The following is a 22,750-nucleotide window of genomic DNA, read 5'->3' as shown; positions in this document are numbered from 1 at the left end:
TCGCAGTAAATGTTTGTCCAACCTTTATTTTAAATGTATTCAATGTGTCGGCCCATACTACCTCCTCTCAAAGGAATTTCCAAACGTTTACTGCCCTAATCGTAAAGAAGCCTTTCCTCCTAATGGTATGGAATCTGTTTTCCTCCAGTCTTAAGTGCATGTCCACGTATCCTAGTCGTGTCTGCCCTCCAAGCAAAGAGGGTTCCTGGTACTTTGTTATATTGCCCCCTGATATATTTGTACATGTTAAGCATGTCTCCTCTTAAACTCCTCTTTTCTAGTGTAAACATTCCTAGTTTGGTTAATCTTTCTTCATAGGTTAACAACGCCATCCCTTTTATCAGTTTGGTCGCCCTTCTTTGGACTTTTCCAGCTCTATAGTGTGCTTTCTGTAGTGAGGGGCCCAGAATTGCGCACACAATTTCAGCTGAGGTCTAACCAGTGCCTTATAGAGTGGTATAATTACACTGTAATGTATGCAAATACAGCCACACTCTAAATATAGGAGTAGGATCCTTGTGGTGCAGCAAGTTATCTGCACACTGCACAGGCGGTTACTAATCTGAAATGGAAATCCTCTAATAGCCCAAATCCACAAATCTGTGATCGTCTGGCACAGCGAGGTACGTATTTGTATTTTTTAAGTCGCAATAGGTAAATTGTTTTGTTTAATAGTATTCAAACTATTTATAAGGTATATAAACATAAAATATTAAATGCTGTGTTTTCCCTTTAACAATGTTCCACCTATAGAAATGTGTGTTAAGTAGTCAAGTATCTGTTCTGTATTGTTTGGATTGTTAATCTAGCAATGTTGTACAAGTATTTTCTATTTACCTTGTTTTCTTGCTGTTTCTCTTTAAAATGAGGTTTGTGATGTCAGCCTATATATCAAAAATAAAACTGCCTGAAATAAAAATCACTGTTGTGTCCAATCATCACATTCGTGTTTTCTTATTCATCCTGAATAATTGTCCTCATCTGGTCCATTATAGTTTCAGTTGTATTAGAGGGATGTGGTGGTTCATCTGTGTTGCAGTCTCTGCAGAATGCACACTGTGAATTCCACAGCACACATCAAACAAGAAGTAGTTTACTTTAATGAATACCTTTTCTCCGCAGCCTCAATTTCAGGAGTGGGTGGACAGCTCTAGTGAAACATAGCCAGCCATATACAAAGGTTTCCATATCATTCTTTTTCAGCCTGTATCCATAGCTTGAAATAACCGCAACTGCAGAATTAAAACAAACTGTTCTTTATATACTAGTGATTTCTTTTCACCTTGTGTATCACTTCCAAGTACAGTATATCTCATGGTTGTGTAGGAGTAACATTTATTAGTGTTGCATTCTGTATATGAAATTAGTTATTTCTTGCCCACATTTCTATTCAATAATTTAGGATGTTTTCTCTAGAATACCTATTATTTCTTATTATGTCACAATTATTATAAAGACATTACATGAGTGATCAGAATTTTAGGGGGGTAGTCAATGTAGGGGCACGACTGTAGGTCTGGCCCGACAGCCGTGACCCTGTCCGGTTCTCGGTCTGCTTGAGTGAGATTTTGCAGGCGGCATTCAATGTCCTGCCTGCCGAGTGCCGAGAAGGGGGCGTGACCGCAAGAAGCGGCGAGCTGCAGCCGGCAGCTTGACATTTCTCGGCTGTTCTCGGGAGAACGTGCCTGACTGCTTGTGAAGTCGAGCACGTACTGCGAAGATCCCTGTTCAATGCTGTTGAGGAAGACAGCATTGCGTAGGGCCCCACCGCCATTTCCCCCATTGGGAATGGCAACGGGAGACCGAATATCCCCTAAAAGCACAAAGAACATCGACATTTGGCATTCGGATGTATATGTGTTTTAAAAATACATCATTATTAATAGATCACAATATATCACAAAGACTCTCAGTTGAACAAGGTCATAGACAACAGAGGACTTAAGTAACTCAATTTCCGGTACAATATAAATGTGATCCAATTTTATAGAGATGTATTGTAGAAAAAAGAAAAGTTTCTGCATTGTATGATTAATAGAGGAAATACCAGAAAGAAACTTGAAAAGAGGAGATGAAGAGAAAGATGGAGAGAGAGTGAGAGGGTGGACCACCAAGGACAGAAAAAAAAAAAAAAGGATATAATTTATATAAAAGAGTAAAAACAAAATAGACCCCCTAATTGGCAGGTCTACTAATGTCAATTACTCACTATTTAGCCCATAGTTTGAGCAAAGGGTAAAACTTAAGTGAGGATAGCACATCTAGCCTACACCACCTAACGGGTCCTGAATAAGGTTGAACTTGATGGATGGAAGTCTTTTTTTCAACCTCAATTACGAGGTTATTATGTCATCGTTCTTATACTGTAATACAATTTTTTTTTTTCTTATTGTGCCTTAAGCGGTCACTCTTCTTTCAATTTTTATAGTGTATGTAACAAAAGTCTAAATAAGGTTTTTGTATTCTGTTTTTATTTTATGTTCATTCTCATATAACCTGTTTAAGTGGACATATCACTGGGTTGATTACATATGCAACAGGTGTGTGATTATCTGTGATCACTCCCATTCACAGTTGCTGACCCTGTAGCTAATATACTTGCTGCTCAGTGATCTTGGTATTAGAAGCGGTATGAGGATGAAGCATTGTATTGAGAATTACCTTTATTTAGGTATATTTTTATAGTCAATAGAGATTTGAGTTATATATAATATAATAGTCACATAAAGTCCTCTTGTATATTAGTCTTTACATGCACTACAATACCCTCTTTCATTGTGTATGTGTGCACTGGTAGGCACTGGATAAAGGTTGGAATGAGTTTGTTTGCACTTTGGCATGTTTGATGTGTACATGGGTACTACTAGCTTCAGCCTTTGTGTGAGTACAGTGTTGGTTGTAGCTGCATGGGGATAAAAAAGAATACATGATGTAGAGCAGTGGTTCTCAACCTAGGTCCTCAAGTACCCCCAACAGTTCACGTTTTTTGCAGGTCTCCTCACAGAATCACAGCTGAAATAATTAACGCCACCTGTGACCTGGAAAATGTGCACTGTAGGGGGTACTTGAGGACTGAGGTGGAGAACCACTGGTGTAGAGAAAAACAATTAAGAATGCACAGCATTTTCTTTGTCTACAGCTTAACCTTTCAGGCCACTGCAAAGCCCAAAGTACCCCAAGTGAAGATGCTTAAACAGAAGTGACTTCCTGTAAATAGTACCTCAGTCTGTTTGATTTAACCCTTTTTCAGCCACATTGACTTGTACTTTTAAAGAAAACATTTTTTTCATTGTGGCTGCAGTACTCCAGTTTCACCACCACCATATAGTAATGGTTGGTCTGATTTGTCGCCAAATTACCACGTTTCTTAATTTGGACAGATTTACAGCAAGTTGACAATAAAAAAAAAATCCTGATATAGTTGTAACAATTTTGCAACAATATTGATAAAGGGTCAACCATCTGGACTCAAGTAAGTAAATCCTTAAAACCTGAACTGCAGTACAGAGTTTGGGAAACTCTGGTCTAGATGGTATAGGATAATTGCAGAGTGACTGGAGGGTGAATGATTGTCAGGTAGTAGAGAACACACAACTTCCTTAAATCTAATCCAGTAAGCGAACATTGCATGTATTTTTCACCGACACTATTAAACCGCTAAGTGGCCAAGAAACAGATGTAAATAACATCTACTTTATGTATTTACATACGTAAATAACACTAGTTTAGTTTGATGCAAGTTGTCATATGCAACAGCCTTCATGGTGCCCTAGTATTTACCATAAAGTGCTAATATATTCAGTCAGCTTTGTTTGGATAGTTGTATGGAACATGTCATAAACTGCTCAGACATAAGTGAACATCTGTTAAGGCAACATAGTTGGCATCTTATGCAACGAAATGTCAACAATTCTGAGTTCGTTTCACCATGTACTGGTTAAACATGTCTTCATTCCAGAACCCTTGCAGCGGACACCGTTCCTGTGTAAGGGGCACAGTGCACCCAATCAGAATGCATCTTTCTGTCACTATGCAAATTCCAGTTGCCTGCCTTTTCTGTCACTACATTTTATCATCGATTCTTTTTGACTTTAGTTTCACTTACAGATTTCTGAAGGTAAATGCTGGGACGTGAACCTGTTTTCTCTATTGATTGTGTTGCTGCTTCCTAAAATACAAGCTCAAATTCTGTTCTATGTGGATCATTGTTGTCCCCTTGGAGAAATTAGATCAGTGATCTGTATCGCTCTGCTTTCCAAGCAGGTGAAACGCTACACATGCCTTGTCTTAGAATAGCCTTCAAGGCTTTTTAGGAGTGAGCAGGAATATTGAGCTAAGCTGATCATACAAACTGCAGAAATACATCCTGTAATTGTGATTGCATAGTACATGTGATTATGCTGAAATGCTCACTCACCTGTTACCTTAATTAAAATGTCCTCTTTTCCAAAGAGACAAAGAAGAATGACTGTAATTTTGTCAGAAGATGGAAACTATATAGACCAATCAGATCCTGGTGTGCTAGTCTGCAGTTCACTGCAGCTCATTATAATAATGGATCCTCAAATACTTGTGTTTATCTTTAAATGTGATTTGTCTTCTGAGCGGTAGGGAGAATATTGTAGTGTAATGTATCTGTGTGTGTTCCTCTTGGATTGCTCTTGTATGTATTTTTGTTAAGACTAATTACTTTTGCATGTGAGCCATGCATTCCTTGGTAGCAGATGTCTTATTAAGTCCTAGATACAGTGGCTATAAAAATACCAAATGTCTTTGGTCTTTTCTGTCACTTTATTTTATTTGATCAAGGAATAAACATGTATTAATATATTTTTTAATTCATACCAGCAATCAAGCGATTCTGTAATGTCACACTGTTTCTACTTTTTCCTAATGAATTACAAATCTACAGGTAATTTCATCTATTTGACTTTAAAGTATCGGTAAGTTCCATTCAGTTGAGTGTTGGATGAGAATTATTAGTAATTATTAGTAAACTACATTTATGCAGCATTACACACATCCATGGGGTCCTGGACATATTGTTTGCAATGCAGTCACTGGATTTTTCTGTATACTTTGGGTCATTATCTGGTGGAATATAAGTCCTTTATCTCCAACAGGCTGCAGCAGGCATTTCTCTGTGATTTGTCTATATATTGTTCCAGGTATACTATTTTACCTTCATTTTCTACAGTTTTTCAGTTACGAGAATTCCCTTAGCCCTATGCTCTCGTCACCTTGCTTCATGGTAGTGGTAGGATTCTTGTTATAACGTGCTGTATCAGAGCCGGCCCTAGCCAATTTGATGCCCTAGGCAAGATTTTTGTTGGCGCCCCCTAGCAAATAATCCCACCACTAAGCTTAGTGTTTAGACACCAAATATAACAAGCTGGCAAGCTGGTTTATAGCAATATATATACTACGGTACACTTAGCAGCACCCCTGTACTGATATAACACACTACACAGTACCCTTGCAGTAAAAGAGAAAAAAAATTGGGAAAGCACCCCTGGACTGATACAGCACACATGAGGCACCCCTGTAATTATACAGCGCAAATGGCAGCACCCCTGGAATCATACAGCACACATTGCAGCACCCCTGGACTGATACGGCACATATAGGGCACCAAGAGAAATATACGGCACAGATGGCGGCACCCCTGGACTGATACAGCAAACATGGCAACACCCCTGACCTAAGACAGCATACACGGTGACACCGCTGGAATTATATGGAATACATGAGGCACCCCTGGACTGATACAGCAAACATGGCAACACCCCTGACCTAAGACAGCATACACGGTGACACCGCTGGAATTATATGGAATACATGAGGCACCCCTGGAATTATACAAAACACATAGAGGAACCCTTGTAATTATAGATGGTGGTACCCGTGGAATTATACATGATACATGGCAGCACCCCTTGAAAATATGTTATATGCCTTCACTTACTTAAAAAAGTGCTAGTTTCATTGGGCTGGGATTCGGCCACCTCTGCACTCTGCACTATTGTTATCATGCAGTTGGAGGAGAAGGGACGGGGCGCCTGGAGTCTGACTGACTCCGCAAAGGATCATGGGAGGAGGGGCTGCTGCTGGGCATGGCAGCAGCCCTTCTTCTCACAAGCGGCCCCCACTGATCACCAATGGTAAGAGAAGGCTGCTGCCCCTAGGCATAGGCCGATGCCCTAGGCAATTGCCTAGTATGCCTATGCCTAGGGCCGGCTCTGTGCTGTATTAATCCAACAAATTCTTTCCCACAGATCCCAAGATTGGCCATCCTACTTATCACAGTGCTCCTTATTTCTCATCTCTTTCCCATCTGTATTTTTCTATTTTTCCACAACCATTTTTTTTTTTTTTGTTCTTTGAAATGATCAGCAAAGTTTCTTACCAAAAATTAAGTATGTAGGTGTATTTATAGTAAAATATATAAAAACTGTTTTTATGTAACCCGTTGGACAATAAATTATGTAACCTGTGAAGACAATTTATAAGTCCAGGGAGCAGGTTTATTTTAGCAAGGTTTTTAAAAATATATATATATTTTTAATTAGTAATTAATGGGCACTTGACATTAGAATTTTGTACATTAATATGTATCATGCATTCATTTTGTGTTTTATAGGAAAGAAAATAAACATCATCAGTGCCAAAACTTGGTTTTTTTTTATAGCCACTGTAAATGAGGTGCATGGTGGGGCAGGGGAATTAGCATTTTAAAAAGTCAGTAGTTAAGTAGACACATTTTGTTTGCCAAATTACAAATATGTATTTGGTAAAGTACATAGCATGCCATTATTTATTGAAGGTCACATCCTCACTGTGACCTCCATCTCTGCTCAGGCATTAATCTAATCTTCCACTTATGTTTCCCATAACTTGGCATAACCTCTCTAAACAATTTTTCTAAATTCTTTCTTTTGGCTCTTGAATATTATGTGGGCGATGAGAGTATCCTTCGCTTTCTAAGTGCCCTCATTTAAAAAAAACAAAAAAAAAACACATGCCTAGAGGTTTGGGGACCTTGGTGGCCAAGTAATGACACAATTGCTGGATATAATGCATTAAAAAAAAAACTGTAATAGAGCACCCATTGACACCCTTTCTGAATGACTCTTTGCGCAGTCTTGTTGAAACCAGCTGAATCGTGGATTTTTTTCCAGCCCCCAAAAGTCCTCAAGTTCATCTAGAGTTTGGGGTGCGAGTGGTTGTACTTTTCCCCTCTGTGCTTAATTGAATGGACCCATTAATGTTATGATTACTGTACATCTGAGTTTAAGTGTGGCTGTGCAGGTGATTTTATTTTGATATTTCATTATATTGGATGTTATGCCCCCTTTCCTGCAAAGTTTAGGGTCTGATCTGGAATTTTGAACATGGTTCCAAGCCAGGCCAAGCACTGTTCCCACAGTGGCTTTGACCCAGGTTATTCTAGCGGGATGCAGTTAAGATCCCGGCGGTCGGGATCCCGGCGTTCAGAATCCCGACGCCGGAATCCCGACCTCCGAAATTTCGACACTTTCTCCCTTCGGGGGTGTCCTCGACACCCCTGGAGGGAGAATAAATTAGTGTGCCGAGCGTAGCGAGGCACCGGGCCCGCTGTGTGGCGAGCGCAGCGAGCCCGCAAGGGGGGGCGATCCACGTCCCCCCCTTGTCGGGATTTCGGCGGTCGGGATTCCGGCGTCGGGATTCTGAACGCCGGGATCCCGACCGCCGGGATTCAATACTGAATCCATTCTAGCATCCATTTACCCTCACCAGGAGCAGACAGTTTGTTTTGTACTTCGTGGCCTCCCATAAGAAGCTGCTGTTTGGAGGTATAGGGTCTCCCAATGCTGTTACATTGCATGGACCAAGGATTTTTTTTCTTTTGTGCTAAACCCATGTTTTTGAAGGCAGTGGAAAAGGGATATTTCAGTTCCCTTGGTATGGCAGAAGAGCATCCCTGGCATAATGTATTTGCTCTGGTAAGGACTCTAAGTGATTCATACATAATAGTGATTTTTTTTTTCCGTATTTACATTATGTCCTGCAGTGTTTTCAATCATTCAAGGTTTGTGAAAAAAAAAAAAAAAAGTGGTCACAGATTTCTATATACATTTTTGGGCGAATTTCATCTCCTTGATCGCAGGTGAAGGTGCGGCTCACACAACTGATTGTTCTTCACATGCAGTGTAACTTGTGTTTTCATCATGCCTGTGAATTACTGATTTTAAGCACTTGATTGGTGCATCATATAGTAGGATCTATAATTATGTTTAATATGGCTATTTGTTATTTTTACTTGTTTGCTTTTGGTGGATATTATCGTTCTCGCATGCACCGACCTTCATAATGCTGCTCAACATGAAAAGTTGACAATCATTCTGGGCAGAGATCCATTGTCTAAACTGTATGACAAGTGGGACTCTTCCTTATGTTTTGGAGTATGTGTGGAGGGTGGAACTTAGCAGTTAAGAGTTCAATGTGGTTTCTGATGCATTTACTGCGGCTAATGAAACATCAGTGCATGGACCGGCGATTTTAACTTGTAAATGGTCAAACCATGGTTAAAGCTACCAGCCTCCGCATATTGTTAGAGTATTTTGGTTTATTTAATTATTTGGAGTTAACTTATTTGACCTTTTTTGTTGGTTTTGTCTACCTCTATTCAAGTTCTTTACCTGCTATATTCAGTGGTATCAAATACAGGTCTTTACACACAAACACCCACACCTGCATTATCTGCCTCTCATAGCTTCCATTCTATTGCGCTGCTCTCAACCGCTAAGATCACTGCCTCCAATGCCTGCACGTACATTTCATATTGAAGCCATGTGCTGTTGAGAAAATGTACAGAGCCTCTCAGGGCATGCTTGCTTTTTACAGGGCAGACTTCCATAATTACAAGTGTCCCAGAAATATTTGATACTTTTTCAAGCAGAAAAAATGTCTACTATATGTTCTGGATAGAATTGTATTCTTAATAATACTGTGCATGGCTTGTTATGACATTTCTCCTTCCACAGAGCTTTTAGTTATTTACTAGCATTGCAGTAGAACATTGCATACAGGATACAGGTGGTTTGTTATTACTTGCTGTGGTAGGGCACTTCCTGAAAGGTGTCTGCTAAGGAGGGGTAAAGTATCCATCATTCCCGCACTATGAGGTAGTATAGATCCTGGTGTGAGGAGCATTACAAGATTGCAATCAGTTATGCAAACAACACTTTCTAATCTAAATACTCCATTAGCTGCTATTGACAAAACAATTAACCCAATAAAGATAAGATTGCTGCTTTATAGGGAAAATACATGATTGTACATTTTAATAATCTCTGTTGCTGTTTCTTGGCAAGTACAGTCTTCCAGCATTGGGATTAAGTATCTTCATTTGTACAACATTATTTGTTTGGGATTGCTGTGGATGCTAATGTATAGTTATACTCTATTTCCACGCACATGGTCACTTCCAGGTCAGTACACTATAGTAATCAAATCTTTCATTTGTCAGAGTATCTAAGTGGAAGTGACCATATAATATTCCTCTGCAACATTGAGGCATTTCCATTAAATACAGAGCTTCCTGGAGCTATAGGTTTAATTCTACCAGAACAGCCGTTAAGATGAAATTCCTTTTGTGGGTGTCATAGATTTGTTGGTTCAGTTTTCATTTATTTGAAATGAGGTGATCATTCTTTATTGCTGTCTTATTCTCAGCAACATGGTCTGCTTGTCCGTTATTAATAGCACAAATACATTTTAGCAGGCATAGGGATCTTGGGATTCATTTATACCCCTCTCAGACCGCAATCCCGACCTGGGTTATTACTGTGTCATTAAGTCACCAACCAGAGTCGAGGTGCGGTGTGAAAGCCCCACTGTGGGTTGAGCAGGGTTGAACACTGCTTTGACGAGGGTCGAGGTGCAGTGTAAACGGGTCCCTTTCACACTGTGGAGGACGCAGCGCTGTCCGCTCCAAGCGCTGCCTCCTCCCCCACCCCCAAAGATGCGCCACCACTGCACCCCGCCTCTGTGTGATATCAGCGAGTTGATGATATGCCGGGACATTCTGGGAGCTTACAGACCACAAATGCCAGGTTGCTCCTTGGACGGACCTGTGTCCTAATCTTGGGTGCTTCCCGGTATTTGTAGTCTGAAAGGGGTATTATTAATTACATTGTTAAAGCACTAAATGACAGAGTAAAGGAGCATACACACAAGGGATTTTTTTGCTCTTTTCTAAGAAGTTAAGCACAAATGGCTCCATTTGTACACCCCATAGTAATGGCAATGCACGGTCCCATCGCCGACTCAGATCTTGTGTGTATGCAGGTCCAATTTTTTTTATTTATTTTGCTTAGTACAAAAGGCTTAGCGACATCATTATGTGTGTGTGGGTGATCTAAACGCCAAGAAGTTCAAAGGAAATCAGTCACTTAGCACACATCGCTAAGCACAAATATCAACATATGTATGCCCCTTAAAAGTTGTTTTGTTATATAGCTTGCCTACAGTATGCTACAGGCATTCCCAATCTCGTACACTAACACTCCCGATTTCACTTTTCCATGCTTGTACCTTGGTTATTTTAAATGAACTATTTGTGTCTGTAAAATATAAGGCAGAAGTTGATTGACTTTTTTAATTAGGTATTTTTTATTGCGTTTTCCAACAGGTAAAAAAACCTTACAAACAAATTCCCGACAGACATTATAAACACGTATCATGTAGGAGTAGGCAGTTACTTAAGTATCCCAAGGATAGTATATGTGCATTGTCAAGTTGGACAGTACTGACTCCATTTACCGTTTATACACAAATCATATTTGCCCGAAGGCGCCATCCGGGCAAACATAACAGCAGGAGATATTAGAGTACAACTGCAGGGTGATTATTTTGAATGATACTGCAACCCCATAAGAGAGATACATATCAAGGAGTAGACATTTGTCAATAACTGTATCCTAAATCCACTAATTCTAAAAAATAAAACCACCCAAAGCAAACCACCCAACTAACCCCCCACCCTGTACAACCCACCCCCAACTTAGGGTTACCTGGATCCCTTGAATTACCCCTATCCCTTTTCTAGACTATGCTATTCTAACCCAACTCCCCCCCCCCAAGAGAGTAAGTTAGTGGCTATTAGCTAAGACCAAATCGGATTCCTGCTACCAAGGGATACATATACAGGCCATATTAGCTAAACTATGCCTAAAAAAAACCTAACTACCTCCCACCCTCCCACCCAACAAAAGGATAATAATAGGATGGACCATCTGGGGCAATAAACATAGGAAACAAAGTATAATGGATACAGTAGTAAAAGAATAGTCAGACAGACAAAGAATCATTACCTACAGCTATGCTCCTAAGGAGTGTCAACTGGCCACTGCAACAGCCCGAAACATCATAACAAGCAACCCTCCCCCTGCCCCCATACCAGTACAGGATTATATAATTAAGCACGGTTAGTCACATATTTCTATGGAGAAGTAATGGCCAGGAAAATAGGAGCAATTCTGCAGTGATGGTTAATCTGGCCATTTATCAAGTTCAAAGTATGGTAAAATTGTAGTAGACGAGGCACATCCCATTTCCCTGAAATAAAAAGGCGCACATCCTGAGGAATAAAAATACAGTAAAATATAGGACTGTATTGCTGCAGGGAAGAATAGTGGAGTGTGTTGCAGTGTAGCCATCTCCATGCATATAAGGACAAGGGTCCAAAATTTCTCAGGGTCAGGTAGAACCATCAGAGAAAGTTCATCCAGGATGATAGCATACATAGATATCTTGTAATACACCGGATTAAAGCACTGAAATAGGACGTTATCCACTCCACTAGCATACTTATCAGCTTTTTCAAATTTCCAAAAATATGGAACACAGTCAGACAAGTAAATATAACATGGATTAAAGGGCTGTGCTGCTACATGCAGGAAAGATGGAGGAGATTGTAATGCAGCCTTATCCTCGCATATACGGACAGGGATCCACAAGCCCTTGGAGTTAGGTATAGCCATCAAGGAAGGTACACCCAGGATTCTAGCATATGCAGGTGTCATGGCGTTTTCAGGATTGCAGGATTGAAGAATCATTTTATCATCTCCAGCAGCATACTTATCAGGAGTTGATGGGGTAGGGAGAACATCTCCCTGCACCCCAGAGAGCTGAGCAAGGAGACTCTCAGTAGAGGCATGTATAGCCTGCAGAATTTGGTGATGATGGGATTCCATGTTAATGGAAGCAATAACTGGTCAGGGAAAAAGTGGGAGTGCTGTCCAAGCAACAGGATTTTAAGTCAGGATCGGCAATGTGTCTCTTATAGATGAAAAGAATAGAACAGGAGACCAAAAACAAATGATTCTTCCCCCTCCACAGCAGCACTGTATACCTGAATTGTGCTGTTGATCTGCGCACTCTAGGAGCAGGGAATGGCACCGACCAAGGCAGTCCCACGCACTCCAAGATGGCCGCCTCTCTCCCTCTTGGAGTCACGCGGCCCTGCTGTATGTTGTGTAGGCACGTAGTTGCAGGTAGGCAGGGGCGCGGACACAGACCGCATAGGAAGTCACCAGTGTGGAGTGTCAGAGAGACTGGGCAAGGGTCAGGACATCGGGAGCTCTGGAGGACTGTCTCCTTGAGGCAGCAGCAAAATGGCTCCGGCTTCAGCACAGCGGGGCAAATATGTCTGCAGCAGGAGGCTTTATTCAGTATCTGAGGCTACAGGGATGTTCTAGGAGGCTTCCCTCACTAACAGCTGGTGGCAAGGACAAGGTGAGGAGGTTCAGGATGGGCAATCAGGAAGAAAGCCTCCTCTCAGGTATCCGTCGAAGCCACACGTAGATTGACTTTTACTTGTAAAATCTCTCGCAATTCTTTCTCTTTCTGAACTTTAATAAATACCCCTTTATTTTTTTTTAACTATTATTTTTTATTTTGCGATCAGGATAAATACTGGCTGCATTTTCATGTTGACCACAAAGACTAGGCACTTTACAATGATACTGCAATTTATATCTGTCACATTCAGTGCAACATCTGCTTATTAACTTGCAGTAAAAGTAATTTCTCTTTTCTGCTTTGCTTCCACCTTAGAATCTGGCTCATATGGGGAAATTCAATTGGGAGAAAGGTTCAGTGAGGTAATTTTTTTTTGCATAACTCGCCTACAATTTTGGATTACTGCGGTTACGTGCGCTCCCCATACCTGCATTATCCAGAATGTCATGGGGGGGGGGAGGGGGGGGGGTGTGCGGTGGTGTCTGTGACAGTGCCTTTCCGTTCAATCACCACCGCAAGTCACTGATTCTCCCTCTGTGTCCACTTGACAACACTCGTGTTGACCTTTCCCATTATCGACCTATTGTAGGTGTCGACCTTTTGATCACATTGACCTTAGGTATGTTGTCCTTTTTCATGTGTCCACCTATGGCCTATCGACCAATAGTGGTTGAACTATTCACTGTCCACCTATTTATTGTCAACCTGCCGACCACATTGCTATATGAATAATTGGTAATGAATAAATACAACCTGCACAACACAGCCCCATTGTCACATTCATTCCGCATGACGATGCAATGCTCACATGGTTAAAGTAGGCAACCACTTAATAAGTATTATTATAAATTTGCAAATGATAAAATGAGTTAATAATGTTTAGCAAAATATAATTGTACTAAGTAATCAGTATGTGGCCACCTAAAAGTAAATATTAAAGGGAATGCTGTTCAGTTTAAGGTATTCATTAAGGTATGCAGGAACTAAGTAGCTTGTCAGCAGCATAAAATATGTCCTCATTCCTGAGAATGAGCCTTGACATTGCACTGAGCCTGAAACCTATTAGAGATGGAAAGAGAAAGCTATAAGAGAAAGTAACACAGGGCTGTTAACCTTCTGCTCGGGAAAAGTACAAGGTAGTATATCACTTCTTTTGGCTATTAGGTTGTCTGTCATTTAGATTCACATTTATGCGGCTGGCTATCCTAGATGAAAGAACTGTCAATTGCTGCACTGCTAATATTGCATTGTAATTTAAGAATAGAGCTAAAACCATAGCTGTACACACATAGGGTGGTATTCAATGCTGCCGGCGAGGGGGTTTGTGCAGCGAGGATGGCCTGTTTTCGGCAAGGGTCATCGAAAACAAGCCATCCTCGCCGTCAAACCCCCTCACCGGCCAATTGCTGTGTTCAATGGGGAAATCCTTGCCTTCAGAGGACGGCGAGGATTCCCTTAAACATCGAGGGTCGCTGCATTTTGTGGTGGGCACCACCATTTTGATGGCCGCACTCCCATTTCTACCTCGCTGAAAAGAACCAGTGAGGTGGAAACGGTGAGTGAACAGGGTGGGTTGAATACTGAGGGCGAGCGATGATGGCGAGCTATCGGCACTGCTCGCCATCATAGCTTGCTCTCAGGGCATTGAATATACCCCATAGTAGCGAGGAATGTTAATGCAGTATAGGAATCTTCTACTCTTGTCTAGTGCGTACACACTAGACACATTTTTTAAAATATAACAACAATGTCATCTCTACATGCAGTTCAATCTGAGGAGATCATCCAAACTATATAGTTTGCCTGTGAGTTTAAGATAAATTATGGGCGACATCGCATCGTTTGCAGCATGTCTATCTAATGTGCACGCAGATTAACATGAAAAGAGCACCTACTAACTTTATCACAGCAGTAGATTGTCTGCGTTGTCTCAAGAGGTCAGTACAAGACACACAACCAGTAAAAGCTGTTAGTGTAACTTGCATCCAGAAACTCCAGGAGCTGCTGTATTACTAGCCTTCAGCTACTGAGATGAAAGATTTTACCAAATCATTATTTGATGCTACAAATTCACATTGTGCTCTGTAATATCTTTTAGCTTGTTGTTTTTATTTGTGGGATTTTACCTTTTTAATTCTCATGATTCAATGCCACTCAGTGGTTTAAGGTCCATTTTTTTCTATTTAAAGTTGAATTTTACAGCACCCCATATCAATAAATGTCAGCAAACTTGATTAAAACTGACCTTAACAGTCATCCTCAGCTTCAGGTATGTAGTGGGTGGGCAGGATTGTGCGTTTTGTTCATATATTTTCCGATTGCCACTGTGGTACTCTCGGGTGTGACTGCACCTAGTTTGGGAAGCACTGACCTAGTACTATAGATTCAAAACAAATATTCTCTGGATAATGCAGATTAGCAAGAGGCTCTGAAAGTTCCCTGAGTGGTAGCTCTTATTGCTAGTCCGTAATATGTATTTCATATATCATATGCAGCATATCAGAGTATATACTTATTTTGAGGATGACATTGGGGCAATGTAGAGTTTTTCATATGGTGGATTCTAAATGCATGCATGAAGAAGCCTATTTGACAAGTATTGTGGCGTTACATCTAATGCTGTGGCCACACATCAGACCAACTTTCCTCCAACTAGTTGGTTGGACTGAAAATCTGGTACTGTATGGGGGCAAATGCCAATAAGCAATTAGCGCACAGTCTCAGGAGAATGGACAAAAACATTCAGTGAAATTGTTTAAATCAAATAGGTCTAACTACAGTACATTGAGTGACAGTTGTCCATTTTCCGATTTGGGAAACAAATGACTTAATTACAAATGACATTTGCTCCTATGCAGTACCGGGTTTTTATTCCATCCAACCAACTAGTTGGAGGAAAGTTGGTCTGATGTGTGGCCAGCATTACACCTGTTCTGTGGTCAACATTATATAGATGGTGACAATGGATTCATATAATTCTTTGGTACCCATTTAATTTAGCATGATGCGCCACTGGACATCAAAGCAATGTTCAACTACAAACATAGATGGTACCCTGTACAACACGCATTTTTCCTTCACTGTTCTCTCTTCACTTGTTCTCTTAATTCCTTTCAGCATGCTCTAGATTCATGATTAGGCGGTAGGTAGTAAATTAATACTTTTTTTCCATATCGTGTAGGTCTACAGCCATGTATCTCTGCACCATGTTACACCTGACCCCCCCTGTAGTGCAACATGGGTTTGCCCATTTGTGTGCTTTTTTTTCTGGCGAATCAGGCCCTTAGTCTGCGGCATATGACCAGTATGCAGAAAGAAATGCTAAATGTATCCTGATTCGAACTTGCTTACGAGTCAGTTGTGAAAAACATAAGACATGTTAGTACTGTTGGAATATGATTGCCAATGTGGGCCAGTAGTGATCTTCTGGTCACATTTACAAATCGATCCAATAAACAAAGATCGGTTATAATAATGTGTTTTTTCCACTTAATTTTGGACCGCAATCAATGTGATCATAGATATTGTGTAATGCACCTGATCATATTTACCAAATATCTTCTGCTTCGTGGATAAAGGCAAGGCATTATGTTTTACCTGCATTTTAGCAGATCATTATGTTTGATTTTCATTTAAACCGTTTTAGCTGCTAAATAATGTGTAACTCTACGTCATCATGTCAGCAAGCTGAACACAAATTGTTTTAAATGTTACCTAAGTGCATAATTTGTGATTGCATTAGTAGCAATATAGCTTCTAGAATCTGTATAATAAGTAAGAATTTCTCAATCCTCAATGGCAGCAACAAAATATTCCTTCCCTGTATCTAAAGTTTGGGTAATGTTTCCAGTTTTTGCCACATAATTGCTCAGCTAACATGAATAACATAAAAAAAACTTTATACTGACAACTTCATACATATAGGACCTTATTCTGGTTGACTCGCAAGGCGAGTCCTCCAGGCGCCGCCCTGCAAAAGCCTGCGGCTGCCCCCCATTTGCGCACTGTGCTCATTCGCCCCCCCCCATTTGCGCACTGTGCTCATTCGCCCCCCCCCCCATTCGCACACTGTGCTCGTTCTCCCCACATTCGCACACTGTGCTTGTTCACCTGGCATGCAAATGGATGTTTTACATAAACATCCATTCGCATGCCAGGGGGAAACCTCCCACATTTTTCGATGGTCGCCAACCATTGAAAGATGTTGTGCGTGCACGCATATCAAAAGTGAATCTCTAGTCACTCAGATATGCGGGCACATTCGGGAGGAAATCACCAGATGTCAGCTGACATCACAAGATGCTTATCCAGTCTTAAAATTTGGTACCACCAATATAAGTATTTCGGTACTTGTGTAGTTTCACGGCGCACGATATTTCGGATGCGATATCGGACGATATATCGATGCGATCCGAACCGATTTTTGACCTGTTCATAACTCCACTATGCTTGGAGTTGATTTTATATAGTGTGGCGAGCGCAACAAACCATCGAGCCCGAATCGTGGCAAGCGGACGCGGATTACTGCGCTCGCCACACTATATAAAATCATTATGAACAGGTCAAAAATCACTTTGGATCGCATCCGATATATCGGGCGCTGTGAAACGACACAAGTACCATTATTTCTTACTACAGAAGTTATGAGCTAAAGCAGGCCCAACAAATTTGCCAAAATATAATTGAGTTCTACAAAATGACTTTTTTGATAATAGATTGCATGCCTGTATAATCCTTTTGTGAAGACATCTAGAAAGATAACAACTGTTTACAATCTGTCTCAATCTGGTGATTATTGTATGCCTAGTACAAGTATAAGGTGCAGACATTACACACATCATTTAGGCAATGCATTGTCATCGCAACCAAAACAAAGCAAATACTATGCAAAGCATACTGGTTGTCAAAACCTCATCATATACTTCAACTTGTGCACTCCAGTATGGCCTTATTTCCCTGAGACTTACTCATGTGTTATTGGCTGTAATAATTCTCATTGTACAACAGCCATATTTTGTGTAATAAAACAATGACTCTGCTTTTTTATGTTGGCATACAAAAGAGATAAGAAGCTTATATGGTCTTTGTTTTTCATATACAAAGCGTTTTGTAAATGTTTATTATATCCATTATGTAGGATTGTATTTTATGCTTTCTCTTTAGCCATTAAAACTTTTGACTTGCACGAAAACCATTACTTAATTTATGGTAATAACATACATATTGGATTTTTTTTCAGCTTCCTTGACTTCATTTCAACACTGAAGAAAAGAATTTAACTTCTAAGTATTTACAAAGGCAAGTGATAAACTGAATTATGAGAGTTTTTAAATGCTGCTGAGAAAATGGATTTTGTTATGAATAGTTACAGGATATGTATTTGCATTTCAAAGCAGCCATATCGCTGAGAAACATACCTATATACCTGTATCTTCCATAAGCCTCGCATATGATTAATAGTAACTAGTAGGCTGTCTGTCGGAGTCTCAGGCACGTTGAGTCAGATGGTGACTACCTCTTCGAGGCCATGAAGGTTACGTTGGATCAATACAGGACATAGTTAAATGTAAATGTCTAATTAGAGTACCATGAGATATCATGCAGAAAGGAATTGTTTAATAGCTTTATTTCTCCTCAAGTAGGCTGTATAGGCTCTTTGGATGGGTCCTGTGACCTATCATTAACAATCGGGTAAAGTAATCAGATGTCTGAATTCAGTTGGTGTGGGAGGTCCCATTTGGGAATAATAGAGTTCATGTAGTGTTCTGTGTAGACCGCAGTATTAATTAGTTGTGACGCTTTTAGCTTTTTGTTAATAGTTTACAAAATTGACACTCACATTTTGTGAGGATTTTGCGAAATTAAAAGTGTAATGTTAAGCATAATACATTAGTGACCGCAGTACGACAATTCTGTACACTCACATAACCTCTGTGCAAGATATGTCGCCACACCGGAGAATGTATTGCACTGAGAGCAAAGCAGAGTAAGGACATTTTTCTTGTTGATTGAAGATTTGAGAGTAGCAAATAGGTGGAACTACAGATAGTAAGGGTAAGGTATGGGAAATGCATTCTAGAGTCACGTACAAAAGTAGTTGTAAAATAGCTTTTGTTTTCTCAAAGGACAGAACATAGCATTGTCAATGGGTAGACAATATCATAATGCTGCCATGGCTGGCTCAGCATAGGGTTGCCAAGATGAAATGGAAGCACTGCGAGTCGCTGTCAGTGCTGTCATATTGTATTTAAAGACTCCCTATAAACACATTAGCTAAAACAACAATTTGTACTAAAGTGAAAATCAGTGGCAGAACTACAGTATTGAGTAAAATTCCTCTCATCATTGTTTTGGATAATGTTTTTCTTTTTTCTTCAATGCTAAATCACTCTAAACAGTAAAATAAAAAGGAGTATTAATAAAACCAATAAATTAAATTAAAGCTGTGCATTGCTAGAATTCACTTTACCTAAGCTTTTTTCCTACTTCTAGAACTTCAATCAAAAACACTTAAAGTAATGTAGAAAGCAGTATTCCATTGTCTAAGAAATGGAATGGATTTAAGCCATTTCGTATGACCCACCATGACTTAGCTGCTTCTAGAGCCGTAGTCTACTGTAATTTACTTGAACTTTTTGCAAATTATTCGTATCACAGACACACTAAAAATAGCACTCAAAGGCCCTTATTCTGGTCGACTCGCTGGGGTGCGAATTCACACCCCAGCGAGTCAACCAGAACACGCCCTGTGAATGGTGGTATGCCCATCCCCCTTCACACGCCGGGTTCGTTCACCCGGCATGCAAATGGTTGTTTGGCATAAACATCCATTCGCATGCCAGTGGGAACTTCCCCCATCTTTCGAATGATGGTGGTCCAGACTACTCATACATATGTATGTAGAATTCCAGGAAATTGTGCGGGCCGCTGGTTCCGGTTAGGTCAGCTGTCCGCGCGCATTAGCATGTATATGCCCATCGGTTTCATGGGAACGCCCATGAAACACTGGGCGTTCACATATGCTAATGGCCCAGGCTGGCACCCCACGCCCCTCCACCCCCCACTGAAAAGGCAGGGAGCATGCATTCTGCGAACAGATCCATCTTTTGCTCCCTGAAACATGCAAAATCTACTTCCATTACTTTTTTATTGAACTTCCACTGTCTTAATGCTGCCTTTTATGCTACTGTATTATTCTCTTACATTTTCTTCCTGTTACCCCACACCGCATGCTACACCTCTACTATGCACAGCCTGCCAGCAGCAACCTACACTGTGTGCCTCACTCAGATGGCTGCATGGGTGGTCTCTCCATTGGCAGGTTGCACCACATATTGATATGTTCATGTGTGGTGGGGCATTCATGGCCTTGGTCCTCGGGACGCACTGGCGGTGGGCCACAAGGGTGCAGGTGGAGGAAGGAGAAGACTACTTTGCCCATTCTCTCTACCTGCTGCCTCATGTCCTGCCTATCCCTGCCATGCTCACTTCTTGCCTTCAGGTCTCCTTACCTGCACCTCGTGTCACCGGTCTGTCTCCCCCTCCCTCTAGACTGTAAGCTCTTTGGAGCAGGGCCCTCTTACCTCCTGTTCTCACAGCACTCTTCTTGCATTCCAGTTACAGCTCTCTTACCTACCATCTATACCTGCATCTCTTCTCACTCACTTCCTTATAGCTCAGCTGTATTGTGTACTAAGAATTGTACTGTTAATTGTGCTCTGTTTTTGTTCTGCTGTTTCTGTTTCATTTCTCTATCATTCTTATGGGATACAGGGAGTCGTTCATAACGATGGGGGAAAAGAGCTTATCCGAAGGAGACAGGCACATATAAAAATTTATACAGGGTGTACTGGCTCCTCCCCTCTGCTCCCCTCCCTCTAGCTTCAGTTTGAGAACTGTGCCTCAGGAGAATCACAGATCAGGAAGAGCTCCAGAGAGTTTTATCTTCTGTTTTATTTTCTTTATTATTTTGGGGCTGCTGTTTGGACTTAACAGCAGTCCTGCGTCGTGGGAGACTAGGGGAAGGGTTCAGCTGCTGGCCACTTCAAGGTACCGAGCTGTCCCTGCCACAGGACCACCGTCCTGAGTGGGTGATGTTACCGCGGGCATTGCGCTGCAGCGCGCACACCCCTGGCACGCCGCACACCCCTAGTCCAGTCTGAACTCGTCAGTGGTGAGTATTACCCCGGGGTCCCCCGCCGTGGGGTCCCCGGGTTATTGTGCGGCAAGATGGCGGCGGTATGGCGGTGCCCTGCACAGGGACCGCGTAACCCCCTGCCTACACTGGGACAGGGTACAGTTCCTGTATTGTCCAGGGCAGTTACCAAAGAGGTTTGGACATTCCCCAATGTCAGTCTCCGTATAAAACGCAGGTAAGCTCCGGCGCCATTACGCTGGGCGGAGCTTACCCAGAGTGAGACAAGCTCTGTGAGGGCGCCAAAACCTGCTTCCTGCTTCTTCCCTGGCTGCTGAAAACGCCATTATACTGCTCCAGACACTCCTCAGCGGTGTGGATCAGAGGGAATCTGCTTGCAGAGACAGCTTCAGGTTTTCAGCGCTTGTGTACTTGTACACTTGCCTGCTTACACTGTAAAGTACTGTTATTGATTACTGTACTGTATTACCAGCCCTTCTAATCGGAGAGCTAAGGTTATCAGGTGTATTGGTCTCCTCCATTATCCTCTGTACACCACCCCACTGGCTTGTTAAGCTGTACAAGATCAGATAAGGCTACACATAGTATTTATCTGGTTAATTTCACACTGCATATCCACTGTGTGTGCGCGCTGTGTGAGGGGAGACTGTTTGTTTGTCACAATGGTGAGGAAACTTACATGTATGGTGTGCAGTGATAAGTTTGTGCCAGCATCTTCATCACAGGTTACTTGTGAGCCATGCATGTCCCCACAAAGTACTGGGGTCCCCCCACAACTAACTGGGCAGCAGAGTAGCACACAGGACAGCTCACAGGAGCCAGCCTGGGCTACAGGTATAAAAACCATGCTTGAAACTGTGACTACACAGTTAACTGCTACTGCAGCACAGACCCAGAGAGTACAAAGGGAGCTGGCTATCCTCTCTGCTAGAGTGGATGTAATTACTCCCACCCCTGGGGATACTCGTAAGAGAAAGGCCCCCTCTCAAACCCCTGATTCCGGGGCTGATGATGGGGATGATGATTATGATGTGGATGATGCAGACGCAGGTAAATGACGAGCCTGATGCTTCACAGTCACTGCTGCGGGGCACAGAGCCATTGATTATGGCAATCAGGGAGGTGTTGGACCTTCCCTTAGCTGAATCCACAGCAGGGGATGCCTTCTTTGCTACTCAGAAAAAGCAACAGGTGGTTTTCCCTGAGCAGGCTGACCTGGAAAGTACATTCAAGTCAGCGTGGAATAACCCAGAAATGAGGTTTAAAGTGGCTAAAAAGTTTAAGTCCACGTTTCCCTTCGATCCTGAGGGACGTAAGGTGTGGGAGGAGCCACCAGAGGTTGATTCTTCGGTGTCTCGCTTAGCCAAAAAGATGGTACTCCCAGTACCAGGGTCGTCTTCACTAAAAGACACCACGGACAGAAAGGTTGAAAACACCTTGAAGTCCATCTTTACTGCTAGTGGCGCGTGTCAGCGTCCTGTATTAGCTAGTTGCTATATGGCCAAGTCCATTTACACATGGGCCTCCCAGATCCAGGAAGGTCTTCTGGGCGACATGACAGTAGCACAGGTGTCTGAGAAATTACACCATATTCAGGACACTGCTAAAGTTCTGTGTGAAGCGCAGAAGGAGTTAGGAGCCATTAACGGCCGTAACTCAGCCATGGCAGTGTCAGGGCGCAGATCCCTCTGGCTCCGGCAGTGGGTAGCTGACGCTGACTCCAAAAGGAGTGTAGAAAACCTCCCCTTCACAGGTGGCAGGTTATTTGGGAGTGATTTAGACGAATTAATCTCTAAAGCCACGGCGGGAAAA

At 41.8% G+C, this 22,750-nt stretch overlaps 1 protein-coding gene across 11 annotated transcripts in view; it reads left to right on the top strand.

Annotated features, from left to right (window-relative positions):
- Positions 1–22,750, top strand: part of ENOX1 (ecto-NOX disulfide-thiol exchanger 1) — a 478,832-nt gene that overhangs the window by 213,811 nt on the left and 242,271 nt on the right. For all 11 annotated transcript variants that reach the window (XM_083168953.1, XM_083168947.1, XM_083168950.1 and 8 more), the window contains one exon: positions 18,023–18,081. The gene's annotated coding sequence lies outside the window, so the exon portion shown is untranslated. The remainder of the gene's footprint in view (positions 1–18,022; positions 18,082–22,750) is intronic.

The sequence above is a fragment of the Crinia signifera genome, chromosome 2, assembly GCF_055691185.1.
Source record: "Crinia signifera chromosome 2, ASM5569118v1, whole genome shotgun sequence".
NCBI lineage: Eukaryota > Metazoa > Chordata > Amphibia > Anura > Myobatrachidae > Crinia > Crinia signifera.
Note: the sequence above shows the minus strand (reverse complement) of the source record. Positions and strands in the feature narration are given on the sequence as shown.